The sequence below is a fragment of the Convolutriloba macropyga genome, chromosome 12, assembly GCF_964194025.1.
Source record: "Convolutriloba macropyga chromosome 12, txConMacr16.3, whole genome shotgun sequence".
Taxonomy (NCBI): Eukaryota; Metazoa; Xenacoelomorpha; order Acoela; family Convolutidae; genus Convolutriloba; species Convolutriloba macropyga.
Window position 1 is genome coordinate 44,202,997 of NC_134479.1, and position 22,362 is coordinate 44,225,358.

Consider the following 22,362-nt stretch of genomic DNA (forward strand, 5'->3'; position numbering starts at 1 on the left):
CAAAGACAATATGATTGTAGCTAGATTTTTCGAATTGAATCCATGTTTAGCTTTTTCACGTAAACTCCATAACTAAGCGAAAATGTAACTACCCTTGGTAGGGGTATTAGACGACACACGGAATAGAAGACGTGCCAATTGGCCGACAGATTTCATCCGGACCAAGTAAAAATGACACACCTCTGAATAGTGTTATTTGAAGTTATGACATATAATTAAATTCAGTTGTAATCATTTCTCCCATTTGATAGAAATATATCGATTCCCACGGGCTCCTAAGGCATGATCAAACTAGATAGTAGCTATCGCCATGTTTATTTTAAAACTAAGGGACGCTAATTTTCTCCACGTAATACACAGCGCGAGGTTAATTATCTTGAATTTTGATTGAGTAGTTATATTTGCTTAATTGTCTGCTATTTGGTTTCACGGCTGATCGACAGCCGTTTCACTTAAAATCCGAAAACTTTAAAAAACGTTGGGTCCCAGAACGAAACTTTCGGACCTCAATTAGGAGATACGGGTAAACAGAAATGCTTAGAGTCAGGCCACGTTCAGGCCCTTCAAGTTTTTATACAGCTTAAAGCGAACCGTTGGACACAATTATCTCAAGATTTGAATAGATAAGCTAGTATAAAAACGACTACGACTGTTTTTCGGGCTTCGTGCCTTATCCCATTTTCTAAATCAAAATAAACTAGCTTTTTTCATTTTTATTTTCAGTTTCTTTTTTCAGTGTGAAGTACTTTTCTTCAGTTTCCGTTTTTCTTTAGTCTTAGGATTATTAGATAGAGCCGGGGTTGACTCAGAGATCGAATAGAGTATTAGAAAATGGTAAGAAGATATCTAACAGAATGCGCCTCGATTGATTCGAGCTTTAACTTTGCTAGGAATAAGCTCTATGGTAACTTTGCTATCTTTAATTTCTTAGTTATAGTTTCATAGTGTCAAAATTTAGTATTAAATCAGAATACAGCATAGCTAATTTAGAAATATAGTGGCTTGAAAGCTATCAATCAAATAACGGTTAATTAAAAGTGTCTTGGGTTTTGTACATCAAAGAGGCCGATGGCCGATCTCATGAGACGAACTTTCTAAGATTATCAATTGCAGCGCTCGTTTGGACGCAGAATAGGAATCGATTCTGAGGGTAAGATTCCCTGCTCAATGAGGATGGCAGGTAGCAACAATCAATGTAATATAGAAAAGCGAACCAAGGAGAAATATTGATTTGAGGTAACCCTGAAACGGTCTGCCATAAGCCTGAAACACCTGCTGGGCAAAGGATCTTGCGTTTGTTTTTCAAATGGTTGATAATCGTTTGGTTGGTTAATGCAGTGATAAACAACCAGCTTCTTATTATTGCAACTGAGTAACTCCTAAGGCTATATAATTGTCTCTAATTATATTTCGGTTGTATTGCAAGCTTGACATAGTTTCGAGACATAAAGCCATATTTTTTATAAACTACTTCCTTCTTACCGTTGATTCATAGCAGAAACTAGGGAGCTCGGAGTTAAACTTGCTTATTTCTAAAGCATACAAGCGTTTACATTTAACTACACGAGCTTTTGATTTGAGTTTAAAAAATCGTGGAAGCGTACTATATAACCTTCTCTGTTACTCAAGAAAATAGGCTCGTGAGTTTAACTCTTCTCCAGTTCTTTGAACAGTTAACCACTCCTCAGATGTTCAAATTCTACCTGGGTGACCAACAGCCAACTAAAACAGAATACGTCGATGGGAAAAGAAGAACTCGATCAAGGCCCACATATCGTCAGTAAATCCTGAAAAAAACTTTGGGTTAAATAACATTGTCTGAGTGTTTGAGAAATAAAAAATCCGAATCCGTCTCTATGAATTTAGTTTACTTCAGTACCGTAAAACTAGGAGTTGAGACCTAACTGAGAAACCTTTCAATGAACAACAATAAAATTTGTATAGTTAAAAACTGATCTGAAAAAATGCGTTTATTTGGTATTTTTGTCTGCTCATTTGCTAGTATAAAAAACATAACTGACGACGGGGTTTCGAAGGAAAAAAATTAATAATACTTTTTCAACGAACCAAAAAACTAACAAAACCACAGTGTTTAAACACAACTCGATATACAAATAGAAAATTCCAAAGCAAACAACAACAACAACAACAACAACAACAACAACAAAAACAACAACAATATTAACGGCAACATTAGCGGACAAAAGTTGTGGTCGCTGCTCAAACACTAACTCCCTTGCCTTTCCAGTGCAAAAACTTAGACAGCATCGATGATGGATTCCTCATTTTAAAGCAGTAGAATCCCAGATCAGTACTTCGCTCAAGTACAAGGTCAATTAAGCAAAACTCTTTATAGTTAGGCTGTGACATCAACTCAAAATACAGCTTAGCTAATTGGACAATCTGAAGTTTCTACTGATTCTACTGAACAAATTAAACCATTGCCTTCCTTTATTTCACGATCTGAATAGATAAGCTAGTAGAATAATTCCTTATGCCAATTTCTAAATATAAACTAAATAGTTTTTTACAATCTTCGTTTTTTTTCAGTGCGAAGCACCTTTCCTCAGTTTCCGTTTTGCTTTAGTCTTAGGATTATTGGACAGAGTCGAAGTTCACTCAGAGATATAATAGAGTATTATAAAATAATTAGAAGACATTTACCAGAATGCACCTCGATTGATTCTAGCTTTAATTTTTCTAGGAACAAGCTCTTTGTAGCTTTGCAATCTTTAATTTCTAAGCTATAGTCAAAATTTAGCATTAAATCAGACTACAGGATAGCAATTTAGAATTTTAGTGACTTGGAAGATATCAATCAATTAAAAGTTTATGTAAAGACGTCTTGGGCTTTGCACATCAAAGGGCATTGTTCAAAGATTGTCATTTGCAGCGCTCGTTTGGACACAGAATAGGAAGCGATTCTGAGGGTAGGATTTCCTTCTCAATGAGGATGGCAGGTAGCAACAATCAATGTAATATAGAAAAATGAACCAAGGAGAAATATTGATTTGAGGTAATCCTGAAACGGTCTGCCATAAACATGAAACACCTGCTGGGCAAAGGATCTTGCGTTTGTTTTTCAAATGGTTGATAATTGTTTGGTTGGCTAATGCAGTGATAAACAACGAGCTTCTTATTATCGCAACTTAGTAGCTCCTAAGGCTATATAATTGTCTCTAATTATATTTCGGTTGTATTGCAAGCTTGACATAGTTTCGAGACATAAAGCCATATTTTTTATAAACTACTTCCTTCTTACCGTTGATTCATAGCAGAAATTAGGGAGCTCGGAGTTAAACTTGCTTATTTCTAAAGCATACAAGCGTTTACATTTAACTACACAAGCTTTTGATTTGAGTTTAAAAAATCGCGGAAGCGTACTATATAACCTTCTCTGTTACTCAAGAAAATAGGCTCGTGAGTTTAACTCTTCTCCAGTTCTTTGAACAATTAACCACTCCTAAGATGTTCAAATTCTACCTGGGTGACCACCAGCCACCTAAAACAGAATACTTCAATAGGAAAAGAAGAACTCGGTCAAGGCCCACATATCGTCAGTTAATCCTGAAAAAAAAACTTTCGGTTAAATAACATTGTCTGAGTGTTTGAGAAACAAAAAAATCCGAAATCCGTCTCTATGAATTTAGTTTACTTCAGTACCGCAAAACAAGGAGTTGAGAACTAACTTAGAAACCTTTCAATGAACAACAATAAAATTTCTATAGTTAAAAACTGATATGAAAAATGTGTTTATTTGGTATTTGTGTCTGCTCTTTTGCTAATATAAAAAACATAACTGACGATGGGGTTTCAAGGGAAAATAAAATTAATAATACTTTTTGAACGAACCAAAAAAACTAACAAAACCACAGTGTTTAAATAAAACTCGATATACAAATAGAAAATTCCAAAGCAAACAACAACAACAATAACAACAACAACAACAACAACAACAATATTAACGGCAACATTAGCGGACAAAAGTTGTGGTCGCTGCTCAAACACTAACTACCTTGCCTTTCCAGTGCAAAAACTTAGACAACATCGATGATGGATTCCTCATTTTGAAGCAGTAGAATCCCAGATCAGTACTTCGCTCAAGTACAAGGTCAATTAAGCAAAGCTCTTTATAGTTAGGCTGTGACATCAACTCAAAATACAGCTTAGCTAATTGGACAATCTGAAGTTTTTACTGATTCTACTTAAAAAATTAAACCATTGCCCTCCTTTATTTCACGATCTGAATAGATAAGCTAGTAGAATAGTTCCTTATGCCAATTTCTAAATATAAACTAACTAGCTTTTTGTACAATCTTCGTTTTTTTTCAGTGTGAAGCACCTTTCCTCATTTTCCGTTTTGCTTTAGTCTGAGGATTATTGGATAGAGTCGAAGTTCACTCAGAGATATAATAGAGTATTATAAAATAGTTAGAAGACATTTACCAGAATGCACCTCGATTGATTCTAGCTTTAATTTTTCTAGGAACAAGCTCTTTGTAGCTTTGCAATCTTTAATTTCTAAGCTATAGTCAAAATTTAGAATTAAATCAGACTACAGGATAGCAATTTAGAAATATAGTGGCTTGGAAGATATCAATCAATTAAAATTTATGTAAAGACGTCTTGGGCTTTGCACATCGAAGAAGATTGTTCAAAGATTGTCATTTGCAGCGCTCGTTTGGACACAGAAAAGGAAGCGATTCTGAGGGTAAGATTCCCTGCTCAATGAGGATGGCAGGTAGCAACAATCAATGTAATATAGAAAAGTGAACCAAGGAGAAATATTGATTTGAGGTAACCCTGAAACGGTCTGCTATAAGCCTGAAACACCTGCTGGGCAAAAGATCTTGCGTTTGTTTTTCAAATGGTTGATAATCGTTTGGTTGGTTAGTGCACTGATAAATAACGAGCGTCTTATCATCACAACTTAGTAGCTCCTAAGGCTATATAATTGTTTCTAAATATATCTTGGTTGTATTGCAAGCTTGACATATTTTCGAGACATAAAAACCATATTTTTTATAAACTTCCTTCCTTCTTACCGTTGTTTCATAGCCGAAACTAGGGGTTCTGGAACAAAAAGTTGCTTATTCCTACAATGTACAAGCTTTTACATTCAACTACAAGAGCTATTGATTCGAGTTTGAAAAATTTTGAAAGCGTTCTATATAACTGTCCCTGTTACTCAAGAAAATAAGCTTGTGAATCTAACCATTCTCCAGTTCGTTAATCAATTTACCACTCCTGAGATGTTCAAATTCTACCTGGGCGAATAACAGCAAACTAAAACAGAATACCTGGATGGGAAAAAAGAACTCTATCAAGGCCCTCATTTTGTCAGTAAAATCTGAAAAAAAAACTTTGAGATAAAAAACATTGTCAAAGTCTTTGAGAAACACAAAAACCGAAATCCTTCTCCATGAATCTAGTTTACTTCGGAACCGAAAAAAGGAATTGAGACCTAAATTAGAAACCCTTCAATGAACAAGAACAAAATTTCTATAGTTATACACTGATCTGAAAAAAATCGTTTATTTGTTATTTTTTCTCTGCTCTTTTGCTATTATGAAAAACATTACTGACGACGGGTTTCAAAAAAAATATTAATAAAACTTTTTTAACGAACAAAGAAGCTAACAATACCACAGCGCTTAAACACAACTCGATAAACAAGTAGAAAAGTCTAAAGCAAACAACAACAACAACAACAACAGTAGCAACTATATTATCGGCAGCAACAGCGGACAAAAGTTGTGGTCGCTGCTCAATCCCTAACTTCCCAGCCTTTCCAGTGCAAACACTTAGACAGCATCGATGATGGATTCCTCATTTTGAAGCAGTAAAAACCCAAATCCGTATTTCGCTCAAGTTAAGGTCAATCCAGCAAATCTTCTTATAGTTAGGGTGTGGCATCTACTCAGAATACGGTTAAGCTAATTGGACCACTGCTGCCTTTTCCCTTGCCCATTTTTATTTCACGATCGGAACAGATAAGCTAGTATGAACACGGCTAGTGTTCGGGATTATTGTTTAGGAACGGGGTAGACTCAGAGATCGAAAAGAGTATTGGAAAATAGTTAGACGACACTCCGGATTACGTCTGATTTTTTCTGGCTTTATATTAGTTCGTAATAAGCTCTGTGGTAACTTTACAATACTTATTTGTAAAATTAGGGCTTTGCTTTAATTCAGAAAGACAGCAAAATAAATTAGAAAGAGGCAGAATGCTGAGTTCACCAAACGAGTGTTCTAACATTCTCAAATAATGCGCTTTTTTGGAGACACAGAAGGAATACACTATGAGGATAGGGTTGCCTGCTCAATGGAGACTGATCTGTGTAGTATGGGAAATCGAACCAAAGAAAAAAGTGGTCTGCAATCACCATGAAACTGTTTGCAGCAACCGTGAAGTACCTCAGGGGCAATACATCTTTCGATGCTTGAGCATACTATTTTTTTTATCATTTAGTAGTTATTAAGGCTATTTATTGATATTTTAGTACAATTTGGCTCGATTGGAAGCTTGGTACACTTTTCAGACATGAATCTACCGATTTCGAAAACTGTTTTCTGTTTTTCCACTAGATGCAAAATGAGACTAGGCATTTAGGAATTGAAATGACCTATTACTGTAAAATGCAGAGTTTTGCCTTTCTGTTAAAAAATTTGAAGAAGCGCCCTTTATAATTTTTATTTGTAACTCGAGAAAAAGGTCTTGCGAAGAAAATTCTCCAGTTGTTTAAAGTAATATGCTTAAACAAACGCCGCTCCTCCAGTTGATCAAACAAGAAACCCCTCTTCAGAATTTCTAATCTAAATAGCCAACGAGCGGACAGTAAAAACAAGACGTGCTAAAATAAAAAAGATCACCCAGGTATGAAACGAAAAAGGCGAGCAGGTCTCATGTCAGTCAATCATCAGCCAGTTTTGAAAAAACTTTTCAAAAAAAATTAATTGCGGGTTTGAAGAAAAGGGACGGAAAATCAGTCATTATGAATTTAGTTCACATCAGAACGACACTAACGGGTATCGATTAATAACTTTGAGACTCTTCATTAATCAATCTTAAAAACTTTTATATTAATAGTTGATCTTAAAAAGATTATCTATTTGTAATTCTTGTCCACTCAATTTGCCAATTTAAACAGCATGAGTGACAAGGGGGTTTCAAAGAATTTTTTTCATATTAAAACGAACAATACCACAGAGCATTAACACAACTCGATTGCGAATGGCAAAGTATAACGCAAGCGGCAACAAAGACAACGCCCAGAAACTCCTGGTCCTGGTGACTGCTCAATCCCTAATTCCCTCGCTTTAACAGTGCAAAAACTGCAAAAACATTGAGGACGGATATGTCATTTTGAGGCAAAAACTTTTCAAATCAGAATTTCAATCACGTGCAATTCCGACCCGCACCAACAAACGAATGAGGTTGCAGCGATCTCAACAACCAAATTATTGAGATTCCCAATGCGAGGTGTACCCGAACAGTGTTCATGAACCTCCCGCAAAATGAGGGGGACAGCAAACACGAGCTCTGGAGAAGAAGCTAAATTCTGGCCGAAGCATGTAACGCTTATTTGAACGCAGAATGAAGGCATGAGGCAAACAATGGTGCATTCACTTTTGGATTTTCTGACAATGCGACATATTTCACTTTTCTCAGAATTCAGGGGTTTTTTCAATGCATCACCTAAACAACCAAAGCCTATGAAAGCCTATGAAACAATTCCAAACGTTAAGAATTCTCAATAGAGACGAAGGCGGACAAGACATGCATGGCGGACGCAAGATAATGACGATGAAAGTGGAAGCAAAAGTCAAATGCAAGTTCTGTCCATGAATGTAGGCATTTAACTCTGTTAACTGATGAATAACCAAACCGCGAGTTGCAACGAATTGTTGGAACAACAGGAGCGGCACATGTAAATAACAAAAAGTTTTAGATACAGAGAGCCTAGTTTGTACAGGACTGACACCATTCCAAAGAACTTTGTGCTCCTACATTGTTAACACTTGTCAACATTTTCAAGTCTTTGCAGTAAGTGAATCACAACTCCATCATGACAACGCTATGGGAACGTTGAAACTCAGTTGGTTGTAAAGTGGATATTGGAGAGAGCTCAATGGCGTTAAGCTTTTAACAAAGCAGGCATCGAAAAGGCCATTGGCAATTTCTGACATGTTGACACAAAAAATGAAAAGAGAGCGTCACTAGATACAGGAATTAATGCGAAAATTATATCAGAAAATGCTTACAAAGCTGTATTCCGCTGATGTTGCTGTCTGAGTTCCTCGACACACATCTAGCTGAAACCAACTACCAACTACCCCTTCTGCACCATAAAAGAATTAAACGTATATCGTGTGCTTGGACCAGCCATGGTCGTCCAAAATGAATTTCTTTTACCCCGGACTTATATGTACCTTTGACCTTAGCGATTTAAAATATAAAAAAATCTGAGTCTCGATCAAAACAAATTTGCCTAAAAAATTTGCCCGGAATTTTTTTTACCACAATGCAGGATTAGGCCAAATACAACTAACGAAGTACCATCTTACACTGGAGACGCTTACACAATTATACTTACCCCTACCGACTACCCTGAGGGAGGATATCAGTTGTGTTGTGAGCAGGACGTCAAAAATATGCTCTTTTCGTTTATTATACAAAAATCTAAGCGCTCCCACATTGCACATATGGTACTTGTAGCAAAAAAATCAAATCAACAGAGTATGGAAAAATTAACAAGGTCACAGGAAAAGACGTTTTCCCTTTACCCATGATCAATCAATTCAATGGGGCCAAAATCTTCTGGAGACTGGATACCAGCAGATGACATTTGCAGACTCGATGATACCGCAGAATGCTTTCGTTACTCCTGATGGCTGTTATGACGATTTCCATTCGGGATCCTATGCCTCAGACACAAGTAGTAAGGTGTCTTACTGGGCGCGCAACGGGGGGGGACATTTGGGTGTTACTGTGTTCGCAACGGGGGGGGGGGGGGGACACGAAAAATTTTTTTTCGAAAAGTTGATAGCTTTTGGCGTTTTGGCAAGAGCGGTGGAAAACGCCAAAAACTATCGCCTTTTCGAAAAATTTTTTCGTGTCCCCAAACCCCCCGTTGCGAACACAGTAACACCCAAATGTCCCCCCCCCCCCGTTGCGTGCCCAGTAAGACACATTTTTGGCAAATTTCTGATTTTTTGACGTTTTTTGGTAGGTTTGGTTTGTTTTATATTTTAGTCGGGAAAAAGCACTGTTGTTCCAGTGGTTGTCATTTTGTAATCAGCCCAGGTGAGCCTCATCAGTAAATAAAATTTTTTTGAAAAAAAAATTGAAAAAAAATGAAAAATTCAAAGTGTTAAAATTGCATGAATTGTATTTTGCGCTGGGTTTCAGGTCTGAAATACGATTTTTTGTTGACCTCATCTCACCTGGTGGGCCTAATCATCGAAAAAAAAAACTTTGAAAAATTTTGGGAAGATTCAAAAATTTTGAAGTACTAAAATTGTGTGAAATGAATTTTGCGCTGGGTTTCAGGTCTCAAAGGCGATTTTTTGTTGACCTCATCTCACCTGGTGGGCCTAATCATTGAAAAAAATTCTGAAAAATTTTGGGAAAATTCAAAAATTTTGAAGTATTAAATTGTGTGAAACACAATTTGCGCTGGGTTGCAGGTGTTAATGTTAATTTTTTGTGGACATCATTTTACCTGGTACTAAGATTATATCAAATGTTTCATAACCAAAAACTGTCATCAATAGGTTGTTGACTGTTTGTAGTATTCTCTATGTCTGTTTCGATCAGTCAGTCCTCTCAAATACTCTTATAACCCTTTATTTGATGATGCATGAGAACAAAATATAGTAATAGGCAAGGAGGTGAGTGGTTGTTGCTATGCATGTGCTGTTGTTAGAACTCTCTGTGTCATCGATCTATTTTTAGAATACAATGTATACTATGACTACCTACTATAGTCACTGCCGAAGGTCATTATACACGAGTAGTTGTCGTATTCCATTGTGATTGGGAGACCGATCGACCGAGAGTGTCAATGATTTACTTTTGAATAAGTTTAGATGTTCAACTGTCTGCATTGGGTGGTTTTGTTATTACAGTTTAACACAGTACTTGTATAGCAATAGAGCAAACTTATAAGAATTTGTTTGAGTTTCAGTTTGAGTTTGAGTTTGATTTGTAAACAAACTATGCCAGGGGTTGACAATTGTTCCTTCTTTGACATTTCTCACGATATTACTTGTACAGAGAAACGTTATGTAGTTGCTTGTGTGAAAACTTATGACTCTACTGGAACATACATAACGGTAAAACTTTTAAAAAAAAAGATAACTTCCATGATCAAACCCAAGACAACAGAAACAATTGTAACAGTGGTGGTTTCAAGTTCAACCAGAGAATAACAGAGAATAACAGAGAATCTTTAGCTGAGTTTGAACAATTATCTCAAAGCTACAATTCACTCTGTGAAAAACTAAGGACCGGACAATCAGAACAACCTATCGAAAAAGAACACAATAAGATAACGGGAGGAAATGACGTTATCAGTTTGCGTTCTCATCGGAGACGAATAGCGTTAATTCAACTCAGGTTGTTGGTCGATCAAAGAAGAAAGCGAAGAAAATTTCTGAGAGTGACACACAGTATTGAAAATGGTTGAGGCAATGTTTGAACGAACACCTGAATTCTTTCGACTGTTTCAAAAGAAATTTCACTATTTTATCTGCAGAAGTGAGCCAATATTTGATACTAAAGAAATCAACAACAGTTTTGCTTACAGTTTGCATTAGAACAACAGCTTTTGTAGAATAAAAGAACAACATTATCATGTTATTGCAGCATTGGATCAAGTAACAGAGGCTTTCAAAAAAAAGTCTTCAAAACCCTATTCTATACCTTGCCTATACACATACTTCTACTCCACAATACACATACTTGTTTCAGATTTCTACTCCACAAAACAGAATCTGTCAACATCACTTTTCACGGTGAAATTTTTGAGAAGTTGCAGCAAGCAGTCATTTACAATCACCAACATCAGCTAGATTTATATAGCTCCAAAAGAAAGCTTCCAAATATCTTGGAACTGGAGACTGTCAAAGAGAATGTTAAAGTTCAAACTGATTTCATACCAACTTGTACTTTTAACCGATTTTTAAGTATTTATCAGAACTATTCTTATGCAGAATTTTCAAAAGTTATAGATATTATTATTAGTGGATATGGCTCCCTGAATGTTGATAATGAGAATGTAAAAATTAACTTTTGATTTGAATTAAAAAATTAATCTCACATGTTTCATTAAAAATGAGCGATCTAGCCTCAAGGGGAAAAGTTACGAATTTATGAAAACAGTTGATGCAAAACAAAATTAAAATGATTGATTTGTCCTACATCATATGCTTAGCAAATCGTAGTAAATCATCATCATTCATGTGGTGTACAAAGGGATAGCTATCTGTGAAAATAATATGAGCAATATAAATACAAAAGAGTCCACACAGTTTGGAGTTTGGGCTCTGAATTGGCTGCAATCTGAGACACTGAGCGACTTCTTCTTCGAAGTAGAACTGCAGCAGTCGAGTGTATACAAAATGGTAGCAATCCAGTGCTTGCCCAAGTGGATGAGCAAAGTACATTGTTTTTTATAATTACAAATCAGTAGCCAATGACTACCCGATGATGTTGATATTGAGGCATTGACGTCAGCAAAGCAATTATCTGGCAGTCTTGGAAAGTTGTCAGCTGCAAAAACTCCACAAAACTTGTGCTTCAGATGAAAACTTTTATTTACTAGATAAGTTATCTCAAAATTATCCATCAACAGGATATGTAATAACCGAGTTTTTGGTAACTTTTCGTTCAGAGTTGCCGTAAAAATTTGAACTCCGTTCGCCTAGGAATAAAATTTCAACGTTGTCACCCAAAGGTGTTCCAAAAGTGAGCTCCACTGAAATTGAACAATTTGTTAATTCAAGATTAAAAAAATCGTGTGAAGCCTCCTGTGTTGAAGTAAGGTCGAAGGCCAGAATAAAGTCATTTGGATAATCGGCTAGGGGAATGCCATGACCACCTTTATCAAGGAAACCTAAAGCTTCAAGCGTGTTGAAGTAGACTCGTTGATCTGAGGTTGTTGAAATTGGTTTTCCAACAACCGGTAGTCCATTTCGATAAATTACTATTTCATTCAAAATGAAATTTCTGGTAATGGAAAGGATTCGTTCTGTTAGTTCCTAAATATGACTGATTGGTTGACATTGCTATAATCATTCTTTGAACTGGTTCTTTGGAGAAGATGTCTTCTTGACTCCAACTGCGGATGCCAGCAGTGGCAAGAAAAGTTCTGGGCAACACCTCCGTGTACCGATAGGCAGCTGGTGTTTTTAGCAAAGTTTTTTCTATCGCAGACAACAATTGATCAGCCACGGTCATTTTGCGCACGTACAGATTTGCTTCAACAATTTTTACTCTGTAATGTTTAATAGATTCGGATATGACAGTAAAATTGTTTGGAGACCTTCTGAAGGAGATGCGTAGTGTAACACCACTAAGAAGATGTTTGTCACAGGTCAATATATCACTGGCCGGTTTTCCAAGTAGAGAACATTCCAGAGACTCAGCAACTAAAGCTTTTCGCGCAGCAACATCAGTAGCTCTGTTGTCGGCTCCATAAATTTTGGCGGGTTCGTCTTCATAATAATAATAGCCTTGACAAACTAACCAAGTGCTCTTTGCTGTTGTTCCGGATGAGAATTCTGTTTCTATGAAAGCCTTGTGTGCGTAGTTGCCGTTTGTATTTGACAATTTAACGCCATTTGCCGAAACTGTACACTCCGAAAACAGAGAGTACAATGCGTTATTGCTAAAATACGGCGAATCTGTGTTTGTGGCATCAGTACCAGTTCTCAAATCGGCGTCATTGGTTCTCGTGATTTTGCATTTTATTTCAAGTAGAAACTTTTGCAAATCAATAAAGTTGTTCCTGTCGCCAACAACTTCGAATTCCAGCATTGGACCATCGGGTGAGTATGATGGACCAACTTTTTGGGTAAAAGCATTGTCAAAGGTGATCAGGAGAGGCTGCTTTTCAAACAAGTCTAGAGTTGTGTGTTGCCTCTGTTGGCAATAAATTAGTATTCATTTTTCACTTTGGAAAAGAAATCTGACCGACTTCTCAGTAACGGTTGTTTTCTCTGAATGATTTTTCGGGATTTGACAGGACCGCTCTGTTTCTGTTTTTTATAAACATTTCCACCACGAACACCTCCAATTCGGGCTCTTGAGCCACCGACTTGTTTCTTTACCGTTTTCTGAACAGTTGATTTGAGTGCTTCTTTAGGTCTCTTCTTTTTGGCTACAACGTCAACAATCTTTGGTGTCGCCTGTACAAACAGTTCTCCTCCAATCTTTTTAGCAACAGGCCACAAAAACTTTTTAGATATCGGTATGGCCGCCCTACCAATTCCAGCCGCTAAAGCCCCGAACCCACTGCCTCGTTGACTATAGTGTCCTGCAAACTATGGTGAAACTGATTGTTGTTGATAGTAAGCTTCCATTTAAAAAAATTTTTTAAAGTTTAAAGTCAGAATAATTTTTCCTGTTCCCGTAAATGGAACAAATTTGCCAGTTTCGGTTCTCAACTGAACCTCAGTACACTGAAAATTGTTTGACAACAGTTTCTTATATTCCAAATTGCTAAAAACTATTCTATGCGTAGGTTCAATTTCACAAAGGCTACCGTTTTTCAGACGTTGTTTTGAATCAATGATACGAATCAGCGGAGCTTTTGTGTCACCAATGTGTTGATACTTAATTATGTTGCTGTATACAAATATCAATTGTTTTCCTGCAAGCAGACCAAAAGGGTAATCAGCAACAAAAGTTCTTGCTTCTCCGTCACCCAGTGCTAAATTGTCAAAAGAATCTATCATTTTATAACCAATATGAGTACCTGACCCATCTTTGATTCCTTCAAAGCCCAGAATGCTTGGTATTTCTTCGTCAGGAAATGTAATTCCTTCATTTTTGCCAAAAAACAAAACCAAAACGCCTGTGGTTTTATTGTACTGATGACTGAATTTAGTTAGACCAGTAGCTGTCTTGATGGCTTTTATCAGGTGTTCCAAGTTCTCATAGCTTCCAGTATTGATCAAGACTGTCTCCCCTTTGTATGGTTTTGAAACAGCACCAGATGGAATACTTCTCTGATGGTTTTTGTTACCTTCAGAGGAGTACTTTATGATTCGAGTGTTATTAACCTGGTTGATTCTGGATGGGAAGATAGTTTCACTCAAAGCTACTCTCCAATCACCTTGCAGGCTGATTTCTTCATTGAAAAAGTTTTTGAAGTTAGCCAAAGTGTTCTCTGGAAAAATGTCCATGGAAGCTGATGAAACTAAATGTATGGTAGACTCATTCATGCTTTTGTGAACGCTTCGCTGTTGTCAGCAACTTTCACTAGTTCCAATTGATAGAACTTACCACTGATTGGTTTCTGATTCGAATCAATTAGGCTGTATGTTGGAGGGTTTATCGTTGGAATATCGTAAACTTCAAGCACTTCGTCGGTAAATGTCTGTTTATAACCTTTTCGGAAAGGTGAATCAATTTTTGATATTCTAACAAAATCACCAATTCGAAATTTGGGTCGACTAACTAATTTCTCGGATGCAATTGCATTTAATGATAACAGATAAGGAACGTCTTTTTTGATTACTTTGTTCGGAGCTATTTTTGTTACGGTTGATGCGTGAGTTTATTGTTTGCACAAAATTTTTCAACTGAGAAATGTATGAATATCTCCATTTTTCTTCCAGATACTTGTAAATATTATTCATTAAAGAGCGGATGTTCCTTTCTGCAAACGCAGACTTCTCTTCGCTGAAAGTTTGATAAATTTTAATGTTTCTCCTCTGTCAAAGTGTTTTGAGGTTTCCCTTAAACTCTGTTCCAGCATCCACCCAAACTTTTTTCGGCTGTTTATGCTTAATCATACGTTTGAAGGCTTCAGCTGTTGTTGTTGCATATTTTGATTTGAGTGGTTCGACACGTAGATAGCGTGAAAGACAGTCAACAGCAATCAATAAGTACTTAATACCTGCGTTTTGTTTTGACAGTTTGTCCACGTGTGCCAAGTCAAGAGACCAAATTTCATCAAGGTCATATGCAATAACTTTCAAACGTGCAAAACTTTTTCGAAAGTCTTTATATTTTGTGTGAGCATTCTTGGTCTCTAGAAACTGTTTCACTTTGCGAAGTTGTAATTTTGTGTTTTTTTGTAAATTTTCAAGGCTTCCAAACGCAGCTGGTCCTTTTGTGTACATTGACTGCAGCAATTTTTCTTCACCCGTCGTAAGATTCCCATTGTTTTTCCTTCTGTACACTTGGTTCTTACGGAGTTTCAAAACCTTCCTCTTCTTTTTCGTCACTACTGCTTTCGTCTTCGGTGAGTAGTGCTCTGCTGGTCTGTTGCTGCTCCTGGTTGTCTTGTTTTGGGGGCTTTTGAAACTTTGAACGTTTTTGTTTCTCTGATTTCTTGACGATTTTTTTTCTTTTTGTTGCGGTTTCTGGAGAACTTTTCCTGATCGAAGTTTTAGCATTGCTGTTAATTACTTGTTCTTCCTTTATTTGTAGCACTTTTAATAATTCAAAAAAATCAGGACTGTCAATTTTTTTTGTTGGTTGCTGTAAATTGTACAAGAAAGCGAATGCGTTTATGTCAGTTGGACTGTTGTCAATGAGTAACTTCTCGTCTTCATCAATGAGCACACGATTAGACTTTTTAATAAGATCTACAATATAATCACACTTTAGGTGTTTTGAATTAGGCAAGAGAGATGATAATGTTTTTAGGACCTGATCTGCCCGTCTATTTGAATGATTGAGCCAATTTTCATCAACATTAACACCAGAGTCTTGTTCCGACAGTTTGTCATTGATCTGTGCTTCAATGTGTTCCTTTGGTCGCATTCTATTTATAATAGAGAGCTGTGCTGATTTGTGTTTAATGTCAGGATTCTCTAAGACCCGGGTTTGGTATGGCTGAGTTTTCATATAAACTTTTTTGGGAATTAAAATAAATTCCTCAGCGGTTGTCATTTTCTTCTCTTTTATGATTGACTCAAATACTGGTAGCAAAAATTAATAATGAGCCGAACTAAATCAAAACCTAATTTTGTGAGTAGTATGGCTCTTTTTTTTCAACTGAAACCTTTTTTTTTCGAAGAATAGTCTCGATCACGTTTTCATATTGCTCCAAATCGTTAATCTGAACTTTTACATGTCCTCTGACTACGTTGTAAATCATTCACACAGTACCAATACAATATTGTTGTCGTAAGTGCAGAGAAATTTCCTCAACTCAGGATCAGATAAAAGTACCATTCGCTTCAGTATAAAGAATTTTTTCTCGTTCATTTGATATGTGAGTAATATCGGCTTTGTCTGAAGGTATGTAGAAGACCGACGGTCCAGGCTCTGTAATGTTTGAACAAAATCGTAGACAGTCCGAAGTTTTTGGATCCAGGTCAATCAATAAGTGTCCAATTGTTTCTCTTGTTGCTATTTCATAACATTTTTTTAAAAAAATGAGTAAGATTCAGTTGCTTACCGAGAAACTCGACTTGCTAAACGTCACGTGGTGATTTGAACAAAATGATATGAGTTGTATTCAAATCTATTGTTCGTGACCATTTACTTTGCTGGTAAAGATTGTGTTTCACATAAATGACATTAATGTTCTAGTGCCGACCTGCGGTAGCCAGCTTGACAAACTCTTTGTCATTAAAAATTTTCTCACAAGAATCATCAAATATAAGCAAACACTTTTCAGTATTTTGCAAAAACTCCAAGTTTGTGAATTTTTTGAAAACAATGTTTGAATGCTGGTCAACTTGTGAGTATATTGGTTGCATTTCGTGGTAAAGAAAAATAACATTTTTAAACTTTGGATAAAAGGTGTTTCCTGTTGTTATTCTGAAAATTAAATTCATTTTAGCACAACCCGACGGACCTACCACGGCCATAAAGATTCTGTCACTGGTAGGGATAATTTTGTTCATAATCGAGGATTTGGTAAGATATATCCAACTAACCTCGACAAAATCGAAATCCAAACTGATGTTTCCTCACAAGTTGGTTTAAGCACAGTCAATTTCACAATGCAAAGAACTATTAGCACCAAAATTACAAACATTTGAACAAAAAACACAACTTCCGACCGTGGTAACGTTATCTGGTTACAAAATTTCCAAGTAGATTTTCCACTACTTTGCTTTTCGAAAAGAGTTTCTTGCACAACTTGATCAACTGTTACTTGTTCCATCACAAAAGAAAATGTGTAAAAAAAATTATTGTACATTTTAATGTTTTACATAGAACAGTTCATAACAACTATAATCACTCAAAAATTCATTCATTTGCACCATGAAACATGCTGGTAATCTTGTAGTTTTTTCATAGTACACAATTTTTTTGACTTTGTCCGTGTTCACGAGTTCCTGAATTTCTTCAGGCAGCATTTTGTCATTTTGATCTACTTCTTTACCAGTTGGATGTTTCGATATCAATAGAAGTTTCGGAGGCGAGACTTTGCGTTGAGAATCCGACATTTTGTTTTCTCCGCTGAATAAAAGGCTCGATGTAAAAAACCAAGTGTGTAATCGAACGAATTTCCTCCTCTGTCAATAACACCCTAACTTTTTTCTGACGAATTTGAGTACCACTTTTTATCGCTTCTCCTTTGCAAATTGAAAGGTTCAGTGTCCCCTCCTTCGTGATCAAGGCGCAAATAGTCGAATTCGCTGACAAGGGTGCTTCCACTTTCGTCAATTCCTCTCTCATTAGTCAACCAGTCAAAATAGAAACAAGCTTTTTCCCGTGCACAATGATTGTTCAAGATACCACGTTGTGTTGAGTTATGGTTCCCACAGTTAACTTTAAAAAAACTGTAAGATATTTTAGGACACTTCAGAGTATTTAAATCGATTACTGGACAATCGAGCAACTCCGATAAAAACTGAGACTTTTCGAAACCTTTAGCGTAGTAAACCGCTCTTGGGTTTCTTAAGCGAACGCTTTGACAGTTTGTGTTAGATAAATGTAAAGATAGTTTTCAGAGTTCCAATCTAAGCCATGTAAGTTTTTAGATAACCAACTGATTGAAGTTTTCTGCGGATTTGTCAAATCGGAAAATTTTGATGGTGGTGAAAACAAAACACAATCGTAATCTTCAGTACATATACCAAACTCTTTAACAATAAATTTTTCTTTCCTGTGACGGAAACTTTCAAGGTCTAACACAACTGTTTTACTGCTTAACATTCCAACAAGTGATAAATTTTTGAGTGGAAAACTTCAATATACAAACAAAAAAGAATTCCTGTCAGATGTCCAGTGAAATAACTATTAAGCTTCCAGGGAAGCATGTACGAGTAGCCGGGTCCTTCAGTGTAGAGCTCTTGGATGAAACCACCAGCGTCATGCAAAGTTGCGTGTAATCGTAGAATTTTGGAGTTGTTTAGGTATGAATCTAAAGAAGAGTTATCTATTCTAATAAGTCCTCCGTAAGGTCGAAGTTTCAAAGCATTATCATAATCAAAGTTTTCCTTTTGACTAAAGTATTCACTTGCTGCTAAGAAATAGACACTTTTAATTTTCTCTATGAAAAAATTAAATCAATCTAATTCATAGAGGAACAGATTACAAAACTAATTGTCTGTTGCAGTTGAAAGCGTTAAAAGTAATTACAACATTTTTCATGTTTGTCCTCGTTCATTCGTAAAACAGTGACATTTTTATACAAACTCTCTTTCATTAGAAAGTCAAACACGACAAAAAAGGATTTGTCTATTACTTCCGTTTTATAGCACCAGTTTGAACATAAGGTATTGTAAATAAAATAACAACCCACCTAAAATGTTCTATATTGATTCTTAATATAGCTTTCGGGAAAGATAAGAACTGGCTGGGATTACACTGATACTTTCAAATCGGTCTTTGTTTTAGATAAGCTGAGTACATGTAGCATAAAAACAGCAGACACTAAAGAAAATATCTTTTCTTCCATATAGTTAAATCTTTGTAGAACACAAACACTTCTATTTACGGTAGCAGACCACCCACAAAATGAGTTTTCAGTTCTTCGCTTAAACCAGATTCTTTAGATTCAATACTTTATAAGTAAAATATTTATAAGTAAAATATTTATATTCTGTCTCAATCGTTGGTAATTGTATTGATATAGGTTTGCGCTTTGATAATTCTTGTTGATAAGAACTAATCAGATTACTTCAACAGTAATTAACTCATTATATTTACCATATTCTTCTTAGATTTTTCTAACAGTCTTTTTTTGGTATATTTTACAGTCTTCATCAATTTATTCAAGGCCACTTATACGAGTGTAAACAGACGAAGATATCACTGAAATCTTAAAATGTTTCCCATTGCAATTATACTAAAAGAAAAATCTTCTTCCAGCAGTCGAACAATTGCATACGAGACTTTAAAAAAAAGAAAAAATTGTTATTGTTCAGCAAGAGTATCAAGGCAAAGACTGGAAAACTGTGAAACACATGGCATTACCTGTTGTTACTTTTGATTTCATTCAGTCTTTTGGATTTGAAAAAGCGTCACTTAAGGGAGCTCAATATACTCTGGAATTCGTTGCGGGCTGTACTCGTGAATTTATATTTGACTCAAACGTTCTGGGAGATGATATTAGAAGAATTCTCTATGATTACGATGTTCAAGAAGTACCTATCTACGAAAATCAGGAAGAATATTGGCAGGATTTGGAACTTATTGAAAATTTTTGGAAAATTCCAGATATTACTGAAACTCCAGATTCAACAACCAAGAACTTAGAAAACTCGATAACATCTACAACAATTTCAGCAAGTTTAATAAAAACACCCGAATGTAGTAGGCTCGTGGCAACCAACAGTCTTGAAACGCCGCCTGTCAGTTCTTGTCTTGCTCCAAAAAACGCTAACTCTAAACTAGTCTCCTAAAACCTCAAACAGTTATAATCTTTTGAATTGCATTTGCTCAACCTCGATAAACTACTAATAATACAATAAAACATTGTTCGTTGTTTTGTTGATGTTTTAATTGTTTGTTCGTCTCTCTAGTGTTCTCTCATTTGATGGCTAAAAGTATGTTCTGAAAAAAAAAACACTTTCATATTGACAAATTCAATATGTTTTCCTGGCAGGACTCTTGGAAGTTTGCTAGTACAACATGTTTTCCTGGAAGTTTTTATCCAAATAAATTAAATCTGTTAGTTCAAGCGCAAGACATAAGCAGACTTTTTACTTCCTTAATATCTCTATTTTTTTAAAGTTTAAAAACAAGTGTTTACACTGACAGCTACAAAACGTCTTTGTGTACCGCTACTGTCATGAGAAAAAACAAAGAAGGAACAATCGTCAACCGCTGGCATAGTTTGTTTACAAATCAAACTCAAACTCAAACTGAAACTCAAACAAATTCTTTTAAGTTTGCTCTATTGCTATACGAGTACTGTGTTAAACTGTAATAACAAAACCACCCAATGCAGACAGTTGAACATGTAAACTTATTCAAAAATAAATCATTGACACTCTCGGTCGATCGGTCTCCCAATCACAATGGAATACGACAACAACTCGTGTATAATGACCTTCGGCAGTGACTATGGTAGTTAGTCATAGTATACATTGTATTCTAAAAATAGATTGATGACACAGAGAGTTCTAACAACAGCACATGCATAGCAACAACCACTCACCTCCTTGCCTATTACTATATTTTGTTCTCATGCATCATCAAATAAAGGGTTATAAGAGTATTTGAGAGGACTGACTGATAGTAACAGACATAAAGAATTCTACAAACAGTCAACAACCTATTGATGACAGTTTTTGGTTATAAAACTTTTGATATAATCTTAGTACCAGGTAAAATGATGTCCACAAAAAATTAACATTAACACCTGCAACCCAGCGCAAATTGTGTTTCACACAAATTTAATACTTCAAAATTTTTGAATTTTCCCAAAATTTTTCAAAGTTTTTTTCAATGATTAGGCCCACCAGGGGAGATGAGGTCAACAAAAAATCGCCTTTGAGACCTGAAACCCAGCGCAAAATTCATTTCACACAATTTTAGTACTTCAAAATTTTTGAACTTTCCCAAAATTTTTCGAAGTTTTTTTTTCGATGATTAGGCCCACCAGGTGAGATGAGGTCAACAAAAAATCGCCTTTGAGACCTGAAACCCAGCGCAAAATTCATTTCACACAATTTTAGTACTTCAAAATTTTTGAACTTTCCCAAAATTTTTCGAAGTTTTTTTTTCGATGATTAGGCCCACCAGGTGAGATGAGGTCAACAAAAAATCGTATTTCAGACCTGAAACCCAGCGCAAAATACAATTCATGCAATTTTAACACTTTGAATTTTTCATTTTTTTTCAATTTTTTTTTCAAAAAAATTTTATTTACTGATGAGGCTCACCTGGGCTGATTACAAAATGACAACCACTGGAACAGCAGTGCTTTTTCCCGACTAACATATAAAACAAACCAAACCTACCAAAAAAAACGTCAAAAAAATCAGAAATTTGCCAAAAATGTGTCTTACTGGGCACGCAACGGGGGGGGGGGGGACAAGAAAAAATTTTTCGAAAAGGCGATAGTTTTTGGCGTTTTCCACTGCTCTTGCCAAAACGCCAAAAACTATCAACTTTTCGAAAAAATTTTTCGTGTCCCCCCCCCCCCGTTGCTAACACAGTAACGCCCAAATGTCCCCCCCCCCCCCCCCCCCCCGTTGCGTGCCCAGTAAGACACCTTACTACTGACACAATTTAATGCTTTGATGACAGTAATAGTAACAAATTCCAGTACACATTCCTTCTGAGTTTTGTGGACAATGTTTCTGGATGGAGGTACGCGATGAGCAATTAGTCGAGCCGTTTTAGTTGCCCTTCGCAAAATTAGAATTAGAGCCAAGACCAATGATGCGCAAAATGTACCAAAACTCCGTCATCTACCTGAGATGCAATCTTAGTGCCAACATCATATGCCACGCTGACGGAAGAAAAGCAGCGAAAGTATGGAACAGATCAGACAACATTACAGAAGTGAGACCGTTCCTTGTACTCTGTAGCTCTCAAAAAAACATATAAATGATATTAAATAAGTAGCTGAGTCACATTACGAAATCACAAAAAAAGACGAGAATCACCTGACCACAAGATGTTTTTCGCGTTTGAGAGATTGCTTCCACTAGCTTAATGTATATGGTTAAAACCGAAACTAGTGGCTTTGGCCGTTATGCAGGCATTAAAAC